Source organism: Salminus brasiliensis, chromosome 1 (assembly GCF_030463535.1).
Source record: "Salminus brasiliensis chromosome 1, fSalBra1.hap2, whole genome shotgun sequence".
In the NCBI taxonomy this organism is placed as follows: domain Eukaryota; kingdom Metazoa; phylum Chordata; class Actinopteri; order Characiformes; family Bryconidae; genus Salminus; species Salminus brasiliensis.
This window is the reverse complement of record NC_132878.1, coordinates 56,839,924-56,863,100: the sequence shown is the minus strand read 5'-3', so window position 1 is coordinate 56,863,100 and position 23,177 is coordinate 56,839,924.

The following is a 23,177-nucleotide window of genomic DNA, read 5'->3' as shown; positions in this document are numbered from 1 at the left end:
AGTGTTGAAATACTTTATTGACATCCCCTGTCTGCTTTTCACCTGCTTCCGTGATTTTGGTAGCCACGTGGATTTACATGCTAGTCAGCTTTGCTAATATATTTAATGAGTCCGTCTATTGTTTTAAAGTTTCAAAATCATAGAAAACAGATAGAAAAGGAAGTTTTATTAGGAGTAGGTAACAGCTAGCCTGTAAAAGTAGGAATGTATGATGAGGATATATTTTTTAAAAATGTAGACGCTTTGTCTAGCCAAAAAAAGAAGCAACTAAAGCCCTTGGTAGAGTTAAAATTATTGTCAGAGTGAAAGTGCAGCTCAAGAAGCTCAATAAGTGCTTTACAGTCCTCCATACAGTGATAGAAACAGTTAACTGCAATGTTAAAATTATCTTTGAAGAACGTTTGGAGGTTATTTAATTTGAAACTATGGAGGAATCTCTTAAGGTGCTTTAATGAACTTTCAATAATTTCTTTTGGTTCCTTGAATGTTCCTTAAAGCACCTTAAGAGGTTCCTCCAATGTTTCTAAGTAAACAACCTCCAAAAGTTTCTCAGGAATCTTATGCTTTTAACAGTGTAACAAATGGGAAATTCTAAATTCTAAACCCCTCAAAATCTCTGAAAATGCATTTAAAATAGCATAGGAATTTATTACAGACTTGATGCACTCAGAACCACTGAAACTAGAGGCTAAGAAAGAAGAAAAACAAAACAGGTGAGTTCACTCACTAGTCATTGTCAAGAAGAAAGGAATCTCTCAGGTTGAGCATAATGGTGCAAAGAAAGATATGAAGAAAGAACTTTTCCAGCCGCCAATCCCGGCGATACTTCTTCAAACCAAGCACATCAGCAGATTTGTGGCAAATACTTTCGTACAAAGAAAGACTCTGTACTTTCGACACAGCATTTGGAAGATACTCCTCAACCTCAGCAGGTTTCTATCTATCTTTGACAATGTGCCTAAGAAGGTATATATAGGAGATTTGAGGTTAGACCCTAAAAGAGCTCCATACTGTGCTACACAAGAATCACATTCTCAGGAGAGAAACCTCCATACATTTGAATCAGAACCTAACAATATATGAACAAAATGCATAACACAACATATTGCAAGAAATATAGAAGAAAAGGGGCCCATCTTCAGACAAAATGTGAATGGTGACTACATGAGCCGTTGCAGGTTATGAAGCCATAGAAATGGCCATAAAGCCATATGAAATGCTGAATTGTTCTAGTTCTAGATGAAATCCTGCTCAAGGGTTCATGAATAGCGCTACCAAAGGTGTAACAAGAAAGCATGCTATTCAAAACACAAGAAGGTTTTTTTAGAAATGGAAGAGAGAGAAAAAAAATTAAAGGCTGCATTATAATAGCCCAGTATGAATTCTGACATTGAGAGGAATGTCTGAAATACCTTGCAAAACACAGCAACTGGGTAACAGCAAATCAAGCAGTGAAGATCATGATGGTAAAGTAAATGTTACTCATTACCTTGATATTGCTTCACTGAAGGACCTGAAATTTTTTTTCATTACATAATCCTTCCTTTTTCCACACTTAAATTCTGCAGATATTTTTATATAATGACTCCCAGCACATCACATTAAGATATGCACATTAAAATATGTATCCACCATCGACTGAAAAAAAAAAACCTGACAAAGAGTGAAACTTTTTATCAAAAATCTGCTGGCTCAAGGATAGGCCTATTCACTGCTTTGTTAAATTGGATGGCTGCTCTGAAGCGCAGCCCGTCACTTTCTGAAGTAGACTGCGATTAGTTTTAGCCAAGAAATCTGCTTGGCAGTTTATGCATAAGAGTGCTGTTATCAGAACACTTAGCTACTGCATAAAATTCTGGCTGCCACTGCTAGTGTGTCCCAAAATGGCAGTGTCAAGTATGCCAGCATTTGTTCTTGGAGAAATATCTAGTGTGCAACAATGAACACTTGGCTAGACTTTTCATTCCCAGAATGCTATTAACGATTACCTAACACTGTGGTGGGTGGGTTTAGACAGAAAAGTTACAATTGTGTTTACCAGTTTCTATGAGCATTTGGAGTGTTGACTCCTGTAACCTGTTTACATCAGCCAGCAACAAGCTAACCAACTAATAGCCAGGTTTCCTAATGAAGCAAGGATGACCCTGAAGTGTGTTCCAAATAAGCTCTCTCATTCTGCACATACTGGTAAGTGTTCTTAAAATACTAGCCAGTGTAAGAGTACACAGAACCTAAGTACATCAATCAAAACATTTATCTATTGACAGAATAATTCACATCTCATAAAATGTGATGCCTAATAATATCAGAAACATGCACAGTACTGTATTGTAGTGGCCTGGCACAGAATGTCATGATCACATGCATGAAAAAAAAGCAGCTCAACTAGGCAGGAGTGGAAGTTGGAAGTGCAGTTGATTCCATTATTTTTCCATCTGTTTTGCTGAATTTCCTGTAGCATGGAAGTAGGGGAATTTATTAGGCCAGCACCAGTGCTGATTTACTTCAGTAGGTCTTTATGAAGGCCCCAATTACATCAGCTAACAGAAGGAAGTGTTGGCTAGCATCGTGCTGAGTAATGGGGAAGAAGGATGACTGTGACTTTGCCAGGGATTGGACCGATTTAGACAGTTGCCATTCAGGAGCCCAGTAATTCCTAAACCTCAGTCTCTGAAAATGTTTAATTCTATAAAACCTAGGGACACTTAAAATTATTTTTCCAAGTAATGAAAACAATGACAAAATTCTTTTGTATATTTTTCAGCACTCATTAACACAAGTGAGAATTTGTCATAATATACACATATTAGGTCTCAAATGTGCTTTAAGACTTCTAAAGTTTAAGTGCTGTTGAATGCTGACATCCTAACAATGTTTTAGGCTTTGTAATGAAAAAAAAAGAAGTTTTGTCAGACGCTTCCTTAAAAAAAACTGAACAGCCTTCACTTAAATATGTTAAGTTATTGCAACCTGACAAAGAAACTGGTTCTCAAATGTTTGATGGGTAGTGTAGATGGGAAATAGCTTCAGCCACACAGCAGTTATTTATAGTAAATGGAAACAGACACTCCAAGACAATATCTTTCTCCCTTTTGCATCATATTGCGCATCGAGTTGCATCTTTCTAGTAAACAGATGAGCTTAAAGTATTTCTGAACCTCTGTCTTTCAGGGCATTACGGAAATAGAAGTGTATTCGGCTGATTTAATCGAATTCCCTTTTAAAAGGCAAATGCCATGGCACATGGAAGCTCTGGAGAAAGTGTCTGATAATGAATGTGGTTCAGCAACATCAAAAGGCTGCAGAAAACAAGTAAAGTGGATGATCGCAGAATTTTTTGACTTGGTGAATAAAACCCCTTCACAATATCTAGTCGAGTCCTTGTTCTGGAGGAGGTAGGCATTATGTTGTCTCAACAAAGTTTACAATCAAGAGACACCTTCATAAATGAGAAATGAGAAACCACTTAAAAAGCCTGTCCAGCTCTGGAACAAGGTTCTATGGACAGTTGAAACCAGGGTTAACCTGAGTGTGGAGAAGAAAGGAAGGGTTTATGATTTGAAGCATCATCATATCATCTGTCAAACATGGTGAAGGTAGTGTTGTGGCACTGGCATGTATGAATGAATTCTGAAGTGTGTAGAGCTGTACTCTCTGCACAGATGGAACCACGTATTAAAGCTAAAAATCTACTCTTCACTCACAACTTCAAGCTACAAGCTCATAGTAATATATATGAACCTTTTAGACCCAAAAAGCTTTTATATGGGCCCAAACGTCAATCATTCACTCTCACCTGTATAATGATTTGCTCAAAAGCAAGGGTTTAAGGGGATTCAAATTGCTCAGGCTTTCTTGTAACTGGCTAAGAACATTGCAAGGCTCTCAAAACTTGTGGAAATGCACTCCAGTTCCTCTCCATCTCCTCATTCTTTGAATGGCAGTGAGAAAGCGAATGGTTGACTGTAGATACTTGTGGAAATCCAGGCTCCCTCATGACTCAGGAAAGCTGTTCAGGGGGAGCAGATTCTAACCTCTGCCCCCTAGCAAGAGCTTAAACCCCTCTCCACACTACAAACCTAGCCTCAGGCTGTGGGCCTGCAGCCAGGGAGCTATTTCACTGAAACTCAGAAGAGAAGAAAAAGAGGGAGAGGCAGTCTTAAGGAAGAGGAGATGGTAACAAGGTGAGCACTAACTTTTATTAAGTACATTAATTCAATCATTTTTAATCATTTTTGCTAGCATACCACATAAGTACATCCAGCAGTAAAGTCTTTTTTAGGCACTAAACGGCACTACAGGGCAACAAACATCTATCTACATTAAACTGCATAGTGAGCATACATACCTGTCCAAAACTCAAAGCATTGGTCAAGTGACTTGATTTTCCCAGATGGCAAATGCCAAACATGCCAGATCTAGTGGTCAAAACTAGGGCAAAGTGGTGGTTTAAAAGGGGTATTTAATGTGAAAATATGTTTTTTAAAGATTAATATTGTAATGATGTTGTTATTATGTTGAAGCTGATGGATGAGGGTGCTGGTTATGGTTTTTTTTTTGTATTTTTGTTTTATAATTTAATTTCAATGTTTTCCCTGTATTTTTATTCAGCATTTGCTGGATGTTTACATACAAAAACACATTTTCAGCACTTATTTACACTGTTTCTAGTGATCAGTACCCTTTTAAGTTTTTTCAAGTAAAACTTTTACTTCTACTACTACTAATATTTATGAAGGGGGTAATCTACTTAACTTCTACTCTAGTCTTACTCTAGTTCCTAATTTTGTTCTGTTCTGGTGGCCACACCTGCACTGCTTTGATGTTGCTCACAGGGGAGATTTCACTTTCAAGCTTCATCATTTTATTCTAGACCTAAAGGGTCGCATAAGGAGAAGAATAAAGCCTAACAAACATCAATTCCCATGCTGATAAATGCTGGATGTACAAAAAAGTTTTACCACAGTTCTGCTGGCAAAGTTTTGTGACCTGATACTTGTTTCCCTCCTACTCACGTTTTTTTGCCAGGCTAGCTTTACTTCTACTTGAGTCATTGTTTCACAGAAGTTACAATAATATTACTTCAGAATTGGTTTGGGCTACTCTACCCACCTCTGGTTGTGCGGCCATTGGAGGTGATGTTTTCCTCCCACACACCCACTTCTATCAATTCCCATGCTCCTACACACAGATGAGAACATGCAAGCTTGCTTGCATAGCATTGCAGACACACACAAACACATGTATGAGCATGGACAGCTGCATGGAATGCATATATTTTAATTGTGCTTGCTATAAACAGAAAGGTCACAGTGCCACATGAAAGTAGACCTCGCCACAGAGGAATGATTCATAGATTATTTATACCCCTTCTATGTTTTACAGTGAATTGCAGTCTAATGTACTGCATTTTGCAAGCAGGAAATTGCAAAACAGGTCCCAAAATAATACTTTTCTGTTGAGTGATGTGGTGCTACTGCAGTTATGGGCTTTCCACCAATGCTTTTGCAAAACTGTAAGTGTCTAGCTTGTGTGCATGCACACACATGTGCAATGAGATGGAATGGCATGGCTTCTTTCTGTAAATACACTATTAAGTCAAAGTCAAAGTAAACTTGCCATTTATACTATACAGCAGGAGTGCAGCGCTAAGCGAGATTGCGTTTCTCCAGACTCCAATGTGCAAATATTAAAAGGCCTCTGAAAGCAAAGTTTGAGTTTCTAACAGCTGCGTAACATTGGAAGGCCGTGGCAGCACTGCAGTGGTTCATTATTTAAATGGATAATAGCAGTAATGAGGCTCTTTTGTCTGCTCTGTAGTCATGCAGTGTGGGGAACATTGTGTAAGACAGGTCCATGGGACAGCTTCCTGTTAGCTGCACTCTCTTCATTTCAAACCTCTCAATAAAACACAAAGGCATTAGGCATCTTGTTCATTGTACAGTATTTCATCACTGTAACTGATCACAGTTCAGAACTTTAATTCCACATTGTCTAGGTCACATATGGATTTAATGGTATTTGAAATTTAGCATAAATGAAAAAAAATATGAAAAGAAATATTTCTTGTTTATTACCTTGATCTTACCAAAATGTATCTTTCAATACATTTATAAACTAAAATAAGAGAGTAGAACATTTAATATGTTTTTAAAAAATGATATTTTTAGCACCAATTTTTCAACCATTTATACACCAACTATCCTGTTCTTTACCCCACTTTTTTGCTGCTTGCTCACCAGAACTCAAAACCATCCAGTTCCTCTATGTACAGAAGGGTCAGCATCAATGGTAAAACATGAAAAACACTGTCGTTCTTGTTTATCAGATTGGTCTGATGAGGAATATTTGAGATTGTTTGGAAAAATAATCAATAATGACAAAACAAAACAAAACATTCATTAAATCTTCAAAAGAGCAAAAAAAGACCTTTAGACATAAATGAAAAACAATTCATTCCAAATCATTTTGAAGCTTTTTTTATTTGACCATTCATCATGAAATGTGGACAAAATATAAAGAATATAAAAATAGCCAGATTCATATTATGTCAAAAAGTTAGAAATGGCAAAATGGAGATACAAGGTATGAATCTGAACAAAACAAAGACAAATATTTCCTAGAAAAAATGTCACATTATTTGGTATCTATGCTTTTAGCAGGTGATGTTGCGCACCCTCCTTTTGCCAAGTGAACAAGTCTTCTTTTATAAAGCTGAATGAGGTGGAACAACACATGGAAAGTGTTGTACAACCAATCCCCCTACAAAACCTCTCCAGTCTTCTTTCGCTCATTTTCACCAAGAGAACCACTGCACCAGTCTGCATTCACTAGCAATAACCATTTACAAGCAGTCTCTCTCACTGCCTGCACAGTGATCCTGAGGTGAAGCAGAGAGAGAGCCAAAGGTTTGATCTAAAACAAATGGATGGATGCTGGGAATGGTTTTCTAAAGTAAACAAATATTAAATTTGAGTTCATCTCTTTCCCTCCAGCTCCCATTTTATGGTTAACTGTCTAGTTCGTAATGCTTGTTTTGACAAAACGAGACAAATCAAACCTTTCATTGAGCTAAAATCAAAGAATACACATATAAACTTCTCAAAAATAGGCCATAAGTATTGACATTGCTGCATTTACTATATGTTCACTTTGCCAAGAGAACAACTCTTCCCACAGAAGACATGTAAAGTAATGTGAGGTCAGTCCTCCATACTAAATCTCCCCAGCCTCTTTTGGCTTCTTTACAATTGCTAATTCTGGCTGTCTGCAGATGTCAGAGCTAGTTTTCACCAGTGTGCAATCACTAGCAATGAGCACTTACAGTGCATTTAGATGCAATCTCTCTTATTCGCTGCCCAGTCATCCTCAAGTAAAGCAGAATAGAAAGCCAAAAGTTTGATCTAAAACAAATGAGGGGAGGCTGGGAGAGAGAAGGGCTGTCCAAAGCAAAAATCTCTATAGTAGTTCATCTCAGTCCATTGCTAATGCTGGCCTCTAACCAAACGACTTTTACAGCGAGAGTTGCAGGGTGCTTCCGGCATCTCAATCGATTGGTGTTAGGTGTTCAGGGTAGCTGGCCTTACTTACTTTTTATTGTGTTGAAATTCCAATAAAATCAATGAATTTAACATTATTTTTGTTTTGCTCATGCTAAACATGCTAATTGCATGAATTAAGTGATGTGGACAACTTTGCTGCCTTGCTGCCCACATTCCTTTAACCAGTGTGATGTCCACATTCTGCAGTGTTTCTTTGGCTTTTTTTGTCCAAACAGACTACTATACACACCAGACCATAAGCTGCAGCCAAAAGCCGCTACTGTTTCTGCTCTGTCGTTTAATGGTCAATTTCCACCAGGAGCATGATGGGGAATAAACTCAACCTAAATCTAGGTGCAGTCTAGCAAAAAGTCTTTGCAAAATCATAGTCTGTGACTAAAAACTGAGTAATGGCAGATTGTACTTAGAAAAAACTCAGTTAAAAAGCTATTCAGTTTACCTGTATACTTTGGTCTCTCATCTTGGTGAAGGCCGACTTATGTCTGGCATACTCTCAAATTGACAATAATAATGATTAGAAATGGATCCTTTCAGGGGGTTAAAGGAATGATTAAAGGGAAAAAAACAACAAAACAACAAAATCAACATTTTCAGCAGGATACTTTCTGTATCATCCCCTTACCAAAAAAACAAGTCTTCTGTTATAATGCTGGAAGAGCTGAAAGAACAGAATTCAGCAGGCAGTGCATGTGTCACACAGCTCCAGGGAGTTCAGTGCTCAATGCAACCCTGCTCTGGTCACTGTCTGTGAGGAGTTTGGTCTGTTCTCCCCATGTCCATGCAGGTTTCCTCCAGGTACTCTAGGTATGCTAAGTTGCCCCAGAGTGTGTAAGTGAGTCTGTGTGTGTGTATGTGTGTGGTACACTGCAATGGACTGGTGCCTTGTCCAGGAGGTATTTCTGCCTTGCGCCCAATGATTTTGGGTAGGCTCAAGACCCACCACAACCCTGACCAGGAAGGAGCAGATAAGAAGATGGATGCTTGGGTTGAGAATTACGACAAAAAATTATGACAAAAAATGAGAGATACAAGTCCTGTCATGATTCAAAAGAAAAACTAAAGTCAGCATATTCATGCAGCTTATGTGAGGTACTGGCACACCCCTTTTAACCAGGTGCTTCACTATTTGTCTGTAATTGACAGTGGCTGGAAGTTATTTTGTATTTTACACCACATTTCTTTTTATTAATATGAAATATTTCTATTTCATTTCAATTTCATTTTATTTCACCAAGCATTGTTTCTGCTTCTGCTTCTTTTATCCTTGTAGTTACACATATGTGAAACCTTGGTGAGTGCTCACACATATATGATATGTAACATGATGAACAGACTAGACGAATACACAGACTGTTGGCAGGCACTGAACATTGGTCATTAATATGCATTAGCTCATCATTAACATCTCGATTATTGTTGTAGTACTCGGGTCTGGCCTTCGCGAATGAATGGTCTTGGTCTTGTCTCTATCTCAAGAGACACAGGACTTTATTCAAGACCAGTCGAGTGCGAGCATCCATTATTTCTGCTTCTGTTTTTGTTCTCTCTTTCAGAGAGAGGACAGCTGTGAAAAGGGAAGCGCATTGCAAATCACAGACCAAGGTTTAGTTAGCCTAATGCAATGCCATGTTAATCAGCATTAAATACATCTGAGCACAGACTAGGAAAGAAAAAGAAGGAAAAAGAAAAGACAACAGAGCTTGATTCATGTGCTTGTCCTGCGCTCATCTTCAGTGGCCTTAACTCACTGTTAAAAGTATAAGCTCCTTGAGGAACCTTTGAAGGTTCTTCAATTTGTAATGGTTTAGGATGCTCTGAGGAACCTTCAAGAAAAGTTTTTTTTAGAAGAAAGGGGTTCCTTGAAGGTCCCTCAAAGCACCTTAAGAGGTTTCTCCACAGTGTTATACTGAAGAACCCCTAAAAGTCCCTCAGCTTAACAATGTATAACACTAATGTGAATTTTGACCAAAGATTCATGTGTCCTGGTGTCGGCCTAGACTCTACCGATCTTAACTATAACGCTTACGTCCTTTTTTGATTGGTTTTATCAGGGACACATGCAAAACTACTGCAGCACTCGGTAGAGATGGACACACTGAGCACTACTATGATCAGTAAGGTACTATGATGATTTTATAAACAAGGATTTTTTTTACTGCGCTACACTTTTGCTTGGGTTTAGTGCTGTTTGAGTTTTGAGTCTGGCCTGTGGTGTTTAGTATATTAGTCAGTAGTTTGCACTCCCTGCAGAGTCATCCCTGAAGTAAAGCAGACGAGAGAGCCAAAGCTTCGATCTAAACAAAATAGATGGATGCTGGGAATGAGAGGAACTATCCAAAGCAGAAATCTCGAATACAGTTTAATCTCTTTTCTTGTGCGTGGAAGGATGATGTGGGTGATCGTCACGCTTTGCGCGCCCTGTAAGTGTTTTGGTGATAGCTTTAAATTGCTCTGCTGTAACACAAAAATGCACAAACCCTCAGCAGCTGCCATGGCACTGGGCCGCATAGCTCCTTCAGCTGAGCGTGAAAGCGCGATCCGGGACAAAACGTGCAAGAACGAATCATCACAAAAGGGCTATTTGCGCTCATCCCAACATATTTGGAACAACAGGCAGCAGAGCGACATGAAAGTCACAAATAAATAAATAAATAAATAAATAATAAATAAAACGCAGCACATGTGGGGGCTGTTGTGCGGAGCCCTTTTTTTCCCCTCCACGAAGCCTAAATTGAAAACTCCCATGAGTGATTTGCCCCTGCGTGTTCTGGCTCCTCAGGGACACAGAGGGATGGTAATGAATAGCTATGACGGAGAAAGGCATTAATCATGTGTAATCATGTCTAAAAGGTCCCTTGACAGGTAAAAATGGCACCTTATGGCTCACACTTACAACCATCTATCAGCATTGGAGCCCCTTTTGTGTTTATGAGGGCGTGTGTGTTTGAGCGCGCATTAGTGTGTGGAAAAGAGTGAGGCCTATCAAGCTGTGCTCGGTTTCATTGTGTCCAGTTGTCAGTGGACACAGGCACGTTACATTCACTCGTTGCTTATTAAACTTAGGCCGGTTTCTTTGTACAGTGAAAGCAAGGCCGACCTACTGCAGAACTTTTTCTTTTCTTTATCTCAGCCAGACACATCCTGTCTAATGGGGGACACTCAGTTGGGAGCACAAGCCTCTTTGGGTACACTGTAGAAATGTGCATGTTTTTTCATTTTTCACTAACTCAAGGCTTGTCAGTGGGTTATCATTAGTGAAGCTAACTAAAAAACATCTTAACCTTAATAATGCTAATGATTCTAATATTTCTCATATTGAGGCTGTTGTTCATTATCCAAAGATTATCCAAACAACTGTTTGATACTCTTTATATGTATTAAGCTCATTTTTGAAAAATCGTAGGTCAATGTGCTTGTTTAGGAAAAAAGTGATTTGCCAGTGGGAAAATACATTTGTTGAAACAAGACATCCATAGGTTGTGTTGGACACAGATGGAAATTGGCCTCTGCCTTTAACCCATCCGTGCATTGCACACATGCCAGCAAGCAAACACACACAGTGACAGTGAGCACAAATGACCAGAGTAGCAGGCGGCACCCAACAGCGGCAGCTTGCCTTGCCCAGGTATTGAACCCAAAACTTTGTCATAAAAGACAAAGTGCGCTAACCGCTTAGCCAGCACTGCCTACAAATTACAAAGTAAAAAATGTTAAGAAATTAAGTAAGTAGAGTCTTTTAATATTCTGACAACAGTCAGAATAATACTAGATATCTTGGCTCAGCCTAAGATAATTCTATTTCATCACTGTCCAATGAAAAATGTATATCTCCACAATGGTGACTTTACAGAAGTAGGCAAAAATGTTCATAGTTTTGAATAGAAGTTAATGTAAAATAAAAGTTTAATCCAAGTAATTTCGAGCATTTCTATTGGTCTGTTAATCCAGAATTACTTACACAGTGTACAGAGCAGCTACAGGGTTCAAACCATGAAGAAAACTAAAAGCGGACAAAAATGGAGATACATGTTTTTCATTGGACAGCAGCAGTGTGGACTACTCTTGTAAAAATAAAGGGGGAAAAATAGATAGAAGTTATATTGGCAACATATCACATTTCCCAATTTGCCCCTTTGTACAAATGTAGTTACCTAGCCAAGACATAATTGAAGTTTTTCGGTTTTGCACTGGAGCTACACACTTAGGGAGTGTGTAAACTGCAGGTTTGCTAACTCCTTGACAAAAATGGACATAAAAATTGTGGTAAAATAGCAGCAGCTTTATAGAAACCTGATTTTTGCCATGGTTCGAGGTTTAACCATGCAGTTTACACAATGCTAATAGTGGTTTAATAGGCATAAGTCTCCATTACTGGTTAGCTGTACTAGCCTTGTAGCTTCAGTGCAAAACTGCAGAAGCAAATTTCAGACACTAAACATGCCTTGGCTGGTTGAGGGTAAACTTGTGTGCATTTAACTTTGTACTGAAATATTCCTTGAAAACTTTCTTTAAAAACCAGAATTTATGAGTTAGCCTGCTTTGCTCTTCTCTTAAAATTGAAGCATCATGCAACAAACACTGCATGCATATACATGTGCTTGTTAGGACACGTGTATGGACGTGTGTATGCCTGCAGGGTGACGTATCACAACCTCAATGACAGATCAGACCGAAATCAAGCCTAATCCTGATTATCACACGCAGCAGCTGAGCGCCCATTCCGCTGATGAATTGCCGGCATGGGCTAGAATCTCTAATGGCCGTGTTTGGCTGTCTGAGGAGAGCTAACAAATGATGACTGTGACTGTGGGGCTCGGGCACACCAGCAAACGGTATAACACAGACACGCACACACTCACACACACACACGCGCAGTCAAGTCTCCTTAGACGGCAGTAGACACCTCAGCCAAGCTAACAATTGATTTATTGGCATGCCTTAAATTGAGCAGGGTATGTGTGGGCTCTACCCATTGAAGAAGCTGAGAGTGTTAAGACAACACAAGAATAAACTTCAATACTTGCTGTCCATTGGTGATCTGTGGACCATACAGCATCCCTTCTGGAATTTAAGATGTTTTCACACTGTTTAATTTGTTCGTGCTCTCTGGGTGTCTAAATGCTCTGCATTCTGCTCTGTGCTACTCTGACAAGGTCAGCTGTACTGAACACATGAATGGGAGAAACACAATTGAGCCTGATTGGACATTTGTTCAAATGGCAAGTGAGGCTGAAGCTAAGTTCGTTAAGCATGCTTCGAAATTTCCATAAACAGAAAAACAGGCCTAGCGAGCCTTTCTGTTGGAACTGATGTTACATGTTTAATCTTTCTCTTGAATCTTTTTTGGCTCACTGGAGAAATGATGCATGTTTGAATACTAGAGATTTAATTTTTTTGGTTTTATCTTTGGCTAATCGACTACATTTCAGATAAAGAATCTATTTATTCCATTTTTCTTTTTCACTTGAGCATTTCCAAATAAAAAAAAATGTTCAGGGCTCGTTGGTGGTGGTGATGTTCAGGGCATCTAAACTCCGGCATCACCAGGAGATTACAAATTCCAAATTACAATCTCCAGCAATGCCACAGCCATACAAATAACCAGGAAATTCAATTCAATTCTGTCTCAAACTGGTCCCTCCCAGTTCATTTCAACACTTTGGTCAAAGTCAAATCCAGACCCTTACCCAATGGAAATATTTTATGGAAGGATCTAATAGGGGCTGTTCATGCAAAGGAAGCCCACCAATGTCCTATAATTTTGCTTAATAAATAGATACATATAAAAGCTCATATTTTTGTGCCGTTGGTTGAATTGCATTCTTTTTATTTAGTCCACAGACTAATCCCATCCCTCTACATGCATGTACTCACCGAGATAGACCGCTTGTGTGTGTTACATACTTGATGAAGTAAGTTGCTACTCTGAAATAAGCACATGTGGGCAGACAGTTGAAGAGGGATGGATTGCGGCCAGAGCATGTTCTTCAGCTTCGGTCCTGTCTGAAGAAATATGTCCTTGTTTGTGCAGCAAACTGCAGCAGTCAGAAAGCACTTCTGCAGTGACCTGCTGTGCTGCTGAAGTCTGTGGCTGCTCATATGTGACGGAGGCAGAGCCGATATGCAGGAAACAGTTTAGGTGGCCATCTATCACGCGGCTGGACGTGATTTGCACTGCTGTCTGGGTGTGAAACACAGCGTTACACTGCCCTCCCTTCCACATTATTCTCTCTCTTTTTTCCTGAGGCCTATGTTTTTGCAGAACAATGTGTGCAGGAATATAGACAGGGCACAATTTGGGGGAGGGGTGCAAGAGGATGTTGTCTCCATGCTTAAGAAAAAAAGGACATTTTTGAATGAATCTAAAATTTGCTAAAAATTAGTGAATCCCAACTGGCTCTTGGCCTGGACATGGCATTCTAAAAATGATGGTATGGAACCTTTGAGATTCGTTCAACCTTTAAAAGGTTTTTTACACTCAGCCATCATCATTTTTATTTGCATTTATGGCATTTAGCAGATATCCACAGATATCCACAGCGACAAAAGTGTTTATCATTCACTCCCATGTCCAAAGCTAGTATCTAAATATCCAAAGCTAGTATCCATAGAGCTCAAATTGAAGATACTTCAGCTCTGACACTGCCAGAAACAAGCCACAGGCAAGCGTTACACAATTCCTCAATTCCAGGAACCTGAGTGTAGAGATTACTAAACTATGCAAAACCTGTAGAGACCAACAGACACAGTAAGAGCGATAAAAGCCTTCAGTAGATGTTTGAAGATAGCGAGGGACTCTGCTTTTTGGACACTCAGGGGGATTACGTTCCACCACTTTGGTATTAGGACAGAGAACAATCTGTATGCTTGTCTTCCCTTTGTCCTTAGAGATGGTGAATCAAGCCGAGCTGTACTGGAAGCTCAAGGGGCCCTCGGTCCGGATCAGGTTTTGACCTTTGCCATGAGGTAGGAAGGAGCTGGACCATTTTTGGCTTTGTAGGCTAACGTCAGGGTTTTATATTTGATTCGGGCAGTGACAGGAAGCCGCCGAAGGTATGCAGCAAGGGAGTGACATAGCTAACCTTTGGGAGGTTGAATACGAGTCGAGCTGCTGCATTCTGGATCAGTTGCAGGGGCATGCATAGGAAGACCAGTTAAGAGTGAGTAGCAGTAGTCAAGTCTTGAGATGACAAGAAACTGAACACACACCTGGGTTGAAAATGGTTGAATTCTGTAGAGGAGAAATCTGCATGACAGGTTTGCTACATGAGCTGAGAAAGCTAAGTGGTTGTCAACATCTATACCAAGGATACGTGCGTAGGTAGATGGCGTGATCAAAGGACATTGAGAGATCACTATAAAAACCTGTAGCTCCTGGAATATAGAACGGTTCTGCCTGCTTAGGCTGAGCTATAGGTGATGGGCCTCCATCACATTTATAAAAATGTTTCTTTAAAGAACCCTCCATAAAACGGTTAGAAAAGGTCAGAAAGACACCCACAGATTTATTTTCTAAAATCAATCCTGTAAATCATGTTTATTTGATGGGAGCATGAGATCCTCTCCAGTGGCTTTTGTCTTTTATCTGTCAGCTCAGCTGCTTATAGTGCCCAGACCCACTATAATGTTTTTCTAGAGATTGAACTCTGAGGAGGTATTGGCCACAATCAAATTTGGTTAAACTGCTTCTCTAACCCTCTGGAGCCTATGAACGCAAAATTGATGTTCCTCAACGTTTCTATAAATATCTTTGCAATAATACAGTCCAGAAATAAAGTGCATCAAATTTTCTGAAACTGTGTAGCCCACTCTTTCAATTGCATCTCATTGCCAGATTATACGTGACTCACATCTCAAGTTACGAAGCTATGAAGACAAACTGAGATACTTGTCTCTGTCTCTCGTCATGTGTAACTGGTGATTCATGTGTCCATCATCTGCCTCTCATCTGTAGTTAATGGATTATTATTAAAATAAAATATTAATATATGTTATTCATACATTCCACTACTTTTAGGAAGCGAAGACTCCACTGGTAAACCCATTTCAAGTGCCAAAACAATGTGTACACATGAGTGAAGTTATGTTTTTACAAGAAATATAAAACATTTCTCAAATCTGAAATTTTTTCACGTTTTTCAGCCCAGATGATCTATTCACTCAGTGCTCTAGGTCACATATTCAAGTTATAGAGAAAGCTGAAATTGTTTAATATAAAACATTTATTTATTAGATTACATGCAAGTGCCTTGCAAAAGCCAATTTAAGCAGATATGTAAAAATCTAGAAAATGCCCTTAGACTCCAGAGGGTTAATGAACCAAACATGAACCTTTTATAGCAAAGAACCCTTTATTATTATTATTATTATTATTATTATTATTATATAAAAGTCATTCTTGTGTTCATAAAGTTCTTTTGCTGGATGCTTGGCTAGCTTCATGGCCTCATTACCCAGAGACATGAGACCCATGAGACAGATTACATTTTGGTAAAATCAAACCTAACATAACATTGCTTCACCAAAGCTTCACCCAAAGCTTTACTTTACTCAGCTCTCTGAGTGATGAAGATTTATCTACTCTATTAACATACTTCATTATGTAAAGTCACTCATACACTTTATACAGATTTACAGCATTTACAGACCTGTGACATTGCTAAATGTATACAACCTCAGTAATTATCTCCATTTTGGAAAAGCACTTTCAGTGGTAACTCTAGAATTTCTTTTGCCCACAAAGATGTAGGGTGCCTTCGGCCATGTTGTTCTAGTTTAACAGATGGAGATGAGGGTGTATAATGGGGTGCTGAAGAGTGTCTCCTTCAGACTGACAGGTGAGCGTGTCTAAACACAGAAAAGGTCCAGGCCTCAGCGCTGCTTTTCAAACACCTTATACACGTGTTGATGCCTGTACTAAAATAATGTTTTTTGTTATTCTAACACATTTTATAATTATGTATATGTCCACATATTTTACAATCACAGAAAATGGAAAATCAACTAATGCTTATTTGAGTATTCCAACCAAAATTATTAGTTACATTTGTATTTATTTCAAGCCTGTTAGGCTTTTCTAAACTTTTCACATATTGTCTGTTTGTACTTTGCAGGACGTTCCATATATAAATCATATAAAGCGTCATAGAGTGAAGGAATACAGTGTTTAGAGTGAAGTGAAAGTAGGACAGTTTACAGTTTACATAAATAAAATGTCAATGTGTGGGAGAATGTGGCTCTTTTCATGAGCTTAATGTTCATAACCAACCAACTTCCCAAATCTGTAGCCTCCCTACTCTGGCATGCCCCTTGTGAATGCAGTTGGTGCAGTGTTCTACATGCTGACTGCTCCATATAAGCATATCAAAGCATACTGTAAATGTCACTCTGACACTGAGAGCATCCCAATTTTCCACAAGCACCGTCAACACGCTCCGTCTGAGCCCCAGCAGAACAAAACAGTCGACACACCTAAAAAACCAACAGCAAACTGGGTGTGTCTGATGTTAAATATTTTGAGTGTATGAGAACTGTGTGACGGTATCTGGTGAAGATAACAGCGTTGTTTCTGTGTTTTTATTACACATTCCCAGCACTGCAGATGCATGCTCTCGTGATAATTGGGCACTGTATCTATGAAAAGCCATCATAACCACATGCTCTGTTGCAGGATTCCCAACATGCAAATATACATGTTCTCACTGTCAGGACATAACCTTGTATATTTTGCATATTTGTATATGTCTGCATAATTTAATGATCAACTGCCCTTTACGTTGTGTGAACTTTCATGATTAATGGATAGGAATAGAATTACTTGTGGTTATGTTAACTTCAACTAAAGGTTACATTTTTTTTTTTTTGGCGGAGGGGTTAGTTAGTTAGAGCAGTGTTAGGGAGAACAGCAGCAATACATAGAATAATTTGATAGAGCAGTGTTACACATGTGGACAAAATTGGTATTCCTCGGTCAATGAAAGAAAAACCCACAATGGTCACAGAAATAGCTTGAATCTAACAAAAGTAATAATAAATACAAATTCTATGAAAATGAACAAATGAAAATCCAACATTGATTTTGAATCATGCTTCAACAGAATTATTTAAAAACATTTTTAAGAAAGATGCAATAGATAGAGCAGAGTTTGATAGAGCAGTGTTGGAACAGCAGTAGACAGAGCTGCATGAGACAGAGCAGAGTTAGATAGAGCTGTGTTAGAGAGAACAGAGATAGACAGAGCCATAGATAGACAGTTGGACAGAGCAGTGTTAGAGCAGTTCGATTGAGCAGTGAGATTTAGCTGAATTAGAGCAGTTAAGAGGTAGCTGAGTTCATTAAAGCAGCATTAGATAGAAAAGAGCTAGAGAGGTTAGACTAGTGTTAGACAGAGCAGCATTGGATAGAGCAGTGTTAGAGTGAAAAGGTAGAGTGAGCATAGAGTGCACATAGAGCAGGAGAAGAGTTAAAGAGCAGCATTGGAAAGAGTAGTGTTATAACACTATTAGACAGTGTTGGATAGATCAGCACTAGCACTGCTGTCCAATGAATGTCAGTTTTTAGTTTTCTCAATGGTTTGAAGCCTGTAGCTGCTCTGTACACTGTGTAAGTAACTCTTAATGAATAGACCAATAGAAATTCTTCAAATTACAGGGACTAAACTTTTTTACATTGACTTTTGTTCAACATTAAAACATTTTTTTTACCTTCTCATGTCAGAAAACACTCAAAAACATCAGGTCTCAGACTTTTCATTTGTGAAAACCACTACTCTTATACTGATCCTTAGCAGGTTGGGCTGTAGCTTTACTATTCATGTGGACCAGTTGGAAAAGTTGCCTACAAGCTTTTCAGGGGGGTTTGAGATATTTGTAAAAAAAAATATATATTATTATTATTAATATACTTTGATTTCAGGGACTTTTTGATTAACATGAAGCTGAGTGCTGTAAAATATACCCAAGGTATTAGTAAACATCTGCTTCAACAGAAAGACTTAAAGTCAATGGTTCCACATAGATCCATGACAAAGCAAAGAACCATTTGGATGCTTAAGTTGATCCCTGTCAGGTTAAAAGGTTCTTAAGCCTGGTGGAAAATCTTTTGTAGACGGTTCTATATAGAACCTTTTAAATAGCCAAAGAGTCAAACAACCCCTTTTCAGCTCTATATATAAAACCCTCTTTTCTTGTACAAAGAGTGTAGCAATTTTGCAGGTGTATGTGTGTGTAAGTGTAGTGCTTATGGCGAGTTGTTGATGGGTGTGATGACACCAGCTGTATGCCACAGCGAGGGACAGAAAGCAAGATACAACTGGAGGCACTGTGGCTGGAGGTTAACTGTAGTTCAGTAGAGCCTAATAGAGTGTGACTGCATCAGAGAACTACGGAGCCTTTAACAGCCATGAACAGAACATCATGAGTTAGGACCAAAAAAGACATTTAGACAGCATCAATGAGTTCACCATAATCACCATTTCATTAACACTTGGCAATGAATAATTCCAGAGGGGGAAAAGAGCAGAAAAATATCAGGCCATGCCCCATTGGCAGGAATTTTAATTTACAGACTGGCGAAGCGTGACCAACTGCAAGCTACAGACACGAGCAGAAAATGAATCGCTGAATTTGTAGTATCTATAAATACAGCTTGCATATGATGCCTGTCAAAGGTTTAGGGACATCTTGCCCTTCTTTTAAAGTATGCATTTTATAGTGGTTACTTTGAAGTAGAAAGAAGTAAAAGACTTTGCTAACATACCCACTTACACAGTCAGTACAGGGCTAAAACGTGTGGGTTTGGCATTTTTCCTGAGGTAGTACTGTCACAAATATTGACATGTGTGATATCCTTTCCCCAAAAGGATTTTATTTCTCATTTTATAATATTTTGCCCTGATGTCCCTTAAAAGTGCCCTAAAACGGAAAACTGTATACTTGGAATAGTTACATATGAGAGTTCAGTATATGGAAGTGACATACCATGAACCTCAAACACCTCAATGTCTGCTCATTCAAAAAACAAATCCAAGATAACCAAAGCAGAGCTGTAAAACCAAGTAAGGCCAATTCATAAACCCCCAAACTGTCATGCAATTCTATATTCATTATTATACATTAATTATATTTACCAATTAGCCATAATAATCAGATCAGACTGTTCGGGGCATGGATTCCACAAGACCTTTGAAGGCATCCTGTGATATCTGGCACCATGTTAGCAGCAGATCCTTTAAGTCCTGAAAGTTGTGAGGTGGGGCCTCCATGAACCACATCAGTAAGCCTTAGGTGCCCATAACCCTGTTGCTGGTTCACTGGTTGTCCTTTCTTGGAGCACTTTTGGTAGGTACTGACCACTGACCCACAATTTGGATCTATTCAAAGTCTCAGGTAATTATGTTTGCCCAGTTTTTTGACCAAATGTCTCTTTGTTAGAAATGCTATGTAGCAGGATATATAGTATATAAAGCAAAATGCAGGAGCCATTTAGGGTCCAGGTCAGACAGTCAGTGCTTTTTCATTGTTACATTTCAACATCATATTCAGGCCAAAGCTGACACAAAACTTTGTTTTTCCATGAAAATAGGTGAACATGAACACTGATTCCTGCTGATGAATTTGTAGTTTGAAACCATTTAAAACCTTTCTTCATTTTCACTTTTTAAAATAATGTGAATCTGGCAGATGATCTTTACGATAAATAAATCAATAGAAATTATTAACAATATGAACCAAATGGATTTAAAAATTTTTTTACATTGACTTTCTTTGAGAGGGAAAACCTCTTATAATAGGCTGTGCTGTGCTTGATTTCCACATGGGCTGTATGGACTGGGGAGTGAATGATATGCTCAGAAATGTTAGCAATGGCTGCATACTACATCAAACATCCTATTTTGTAAAAGGGTGTAAAGTTAAATGTGCCATGAATAGGATAGGATCCTTAATACCCATTTCTTTTAAAAACCATGTGTCCTTAAACTTTTGACCTGCGGTGTGTTTGTCCCTTTAAACGCCCTGCGTTGAAACACCGGTGAATCAGCATGCAGGACCACGGCAGCTCCCCATAGAGCGTTCGCACTGCTTGTCACTCCAGGCTCGCGTTGGAGACGCGAGACAGGAGGCAGCGGCAGCGGCGGCGCTGCAGCAGATGGCTCAGAAAGGGAGGGGGGTCGGGGAATTGGGGCTCTACTACCACTCTGAGGCCCTGTCGCTGCTGCCTGCGTTCCAATAGATCACTTGAATAGTGCCCTAGTGAGCTGGTTTGCAACCTCCTCAATGCTCATCTCATAATAGCTCTAGTGAGCTGGGCCTTCCATTATGCATGCCGCTCCTTCTTGCCTATCTGCCACAATATGGCTGCCGCCATTGCGTGTGGCATGTGGGATATTTGCAGTTTGTGTTGGAATCTTGACATGTGGATCGCAGGAGATGCAGATTCTAAATAAAACTCCCCCAATGTGGCGGCGCAGTAAACAGATTCAGCTGTTGAGGTTCACCAGGGCAGGTAATATGCATTGAATGCACAGCAACGCAGGGGTCCAATCACTAGGGAGCTGTAAACAGCAGAACGTTTTGGTGCATGCTGCACAGATAAGGAAGAGCCTGAGTACCTCTGTGTGTGACCGTGTGTGTGTGTGGAATAACCACTGAGAGGTTTAATGTATTACATAATTGCACTAGAGAAGTACATAGTGTGAGTATGTGTGTGGGGAGGGGAGGTGGCAGTGACGCAATCACCAACTAGAAATTTCATTTCTCTTTCTCATCAACTTCCCCGTACTGTCCTGAATTACTGTCCTAAAATGTCTTCCTGTGTCCTTTCACGCTTAACACGAGTGCTGATTTGCTGAAGGAAGCGTGGGGCACACTACATTTAAAAATGGAGCAGGCCTCCAACGTCCTCCAACACTTGCCAGCATGGAGTTGAGACAGTTTGACGCCCTCTCAGTCTGTGTTAACTTGATGAGGTACGCTTACATAACTGGCAGACCAATCTGCTATTAGGGTAAGGTAAGCTAACAGCAGGTAATCTCTTTACACTGAGAAAAAAAAAATAATGCTGCCTTTCAATTTACTCTTCTTATCAAAGGTGCCCTAGAATGGGGAAAAAAGGTGTTTTTTTTTAAGCAAAAGTAATGTTGTTTACGTCCCCAAAATGTACATGCAACCAGCCTAGACACTCTCTTCAGCTGGCTACCTGCACGCTGTGCCGACTAGACATCAAGAGAACCCAGAGAAGACAGCATCACTATCCAGTAAGAAACTCAAACCTTATTAAAAAAAGTTCTTGTTAGAGTCTTGAAAGCTATGCTAGGCTAGGCTGGGGCCAGCGCACTGCAGTAAACCAGCCAATAAAAGCAGACCTCATCATATTTTAACGAGCCCACCATAAAAGAAAAAAATCAGTGTGTTTCATTTTGAGACAAAATAACAGGGTTGTAAATAAGCCTGTGAAATCACATCTGAGCATTTTTTACCCCAGCCAAAAACCAAAATACACTCAGTGAATGCATTGAATGGTGAGCAATGAAAGTAACTGCTCTCTAAATGTTGTCATTGCACCTATTTTTTATATGAAAATGGTGGATGGCTGTGGAGACTGGACTCCTAAAACCAAATCTAATCTGCTTGCATAGACAATGATAAAATGATCGCTATCAGGCACACAACTGCATAATCTCCATAAAAATAACAAAAAAAGGGACACTCTGGAGCAGCTGCACATGTGCCCAAGGTCACCATGTCCAATGTTATCTGATGGCTGGAGAGGTATACAGCTTGAAGCATTGTATAAGTATAAAGCATTGGGCACCTGTGTTCTCTGGAGTAATGGAGCTCCATTCAATAGTGTGTCATAACTAATGATCCAACATCATTACCCGACTTCACTAATGCACTTGTGGCTAAGTGCAATCAAATTCTCAAATCAGTTGTCCTTCCTTGAAGTACTTTTGGCCATTACTAACCACTGAATGCAGAGAACACCCAACAGAATCTGTCTAATGTTTTGTAGATGCTCTGACCCAGTGGTCTAGCTCAGAGTTTCTCAAGCCTGGTTCTGAAGGCACCCTGCCCTGCACATTTTAGTGCTTTCACCTGATTCAAGTAATCATCTCCTTAACAAGCCCTTGCAGAGGTGCAGGGTGTGTTAAAGTAAGGGGAAATGTGCAGGACAAGGTGCCTCCAGGACCAGGGCTGAGAAACACTGGTCTAGCCATCACAATTTGGCCCTTGTCAGAGTGGCTCAGATCCTCACGCTTATATGTTCTCACCTTGGCTGTTAATGACTTTCCTAGAACCACACATCTAGCTCAGAACCATTTTGGTACCTTTGGTACCTTGATATCTTATTTTAAAATATTTCTTTTATATTTAATCTTCATACAAACAAGAGAGAAAGGGAGCCAGACAATCCAGAAGAATCCTGAATCCTGAAGAAGCAAAGGCTGTCTCAATGCCCCCCTAAATGCGCCTGTCTCTGGCCTGTTCCTGACCCGAGCCTGTTCTGGTTCAGCTACACCGCAATGACGGCAATATGAGTGGACAGCGGTTCTTCCTCATATACGCACACGGGTATGACCCTGTATTACCTCATCACTGACTGGACCATGGGTT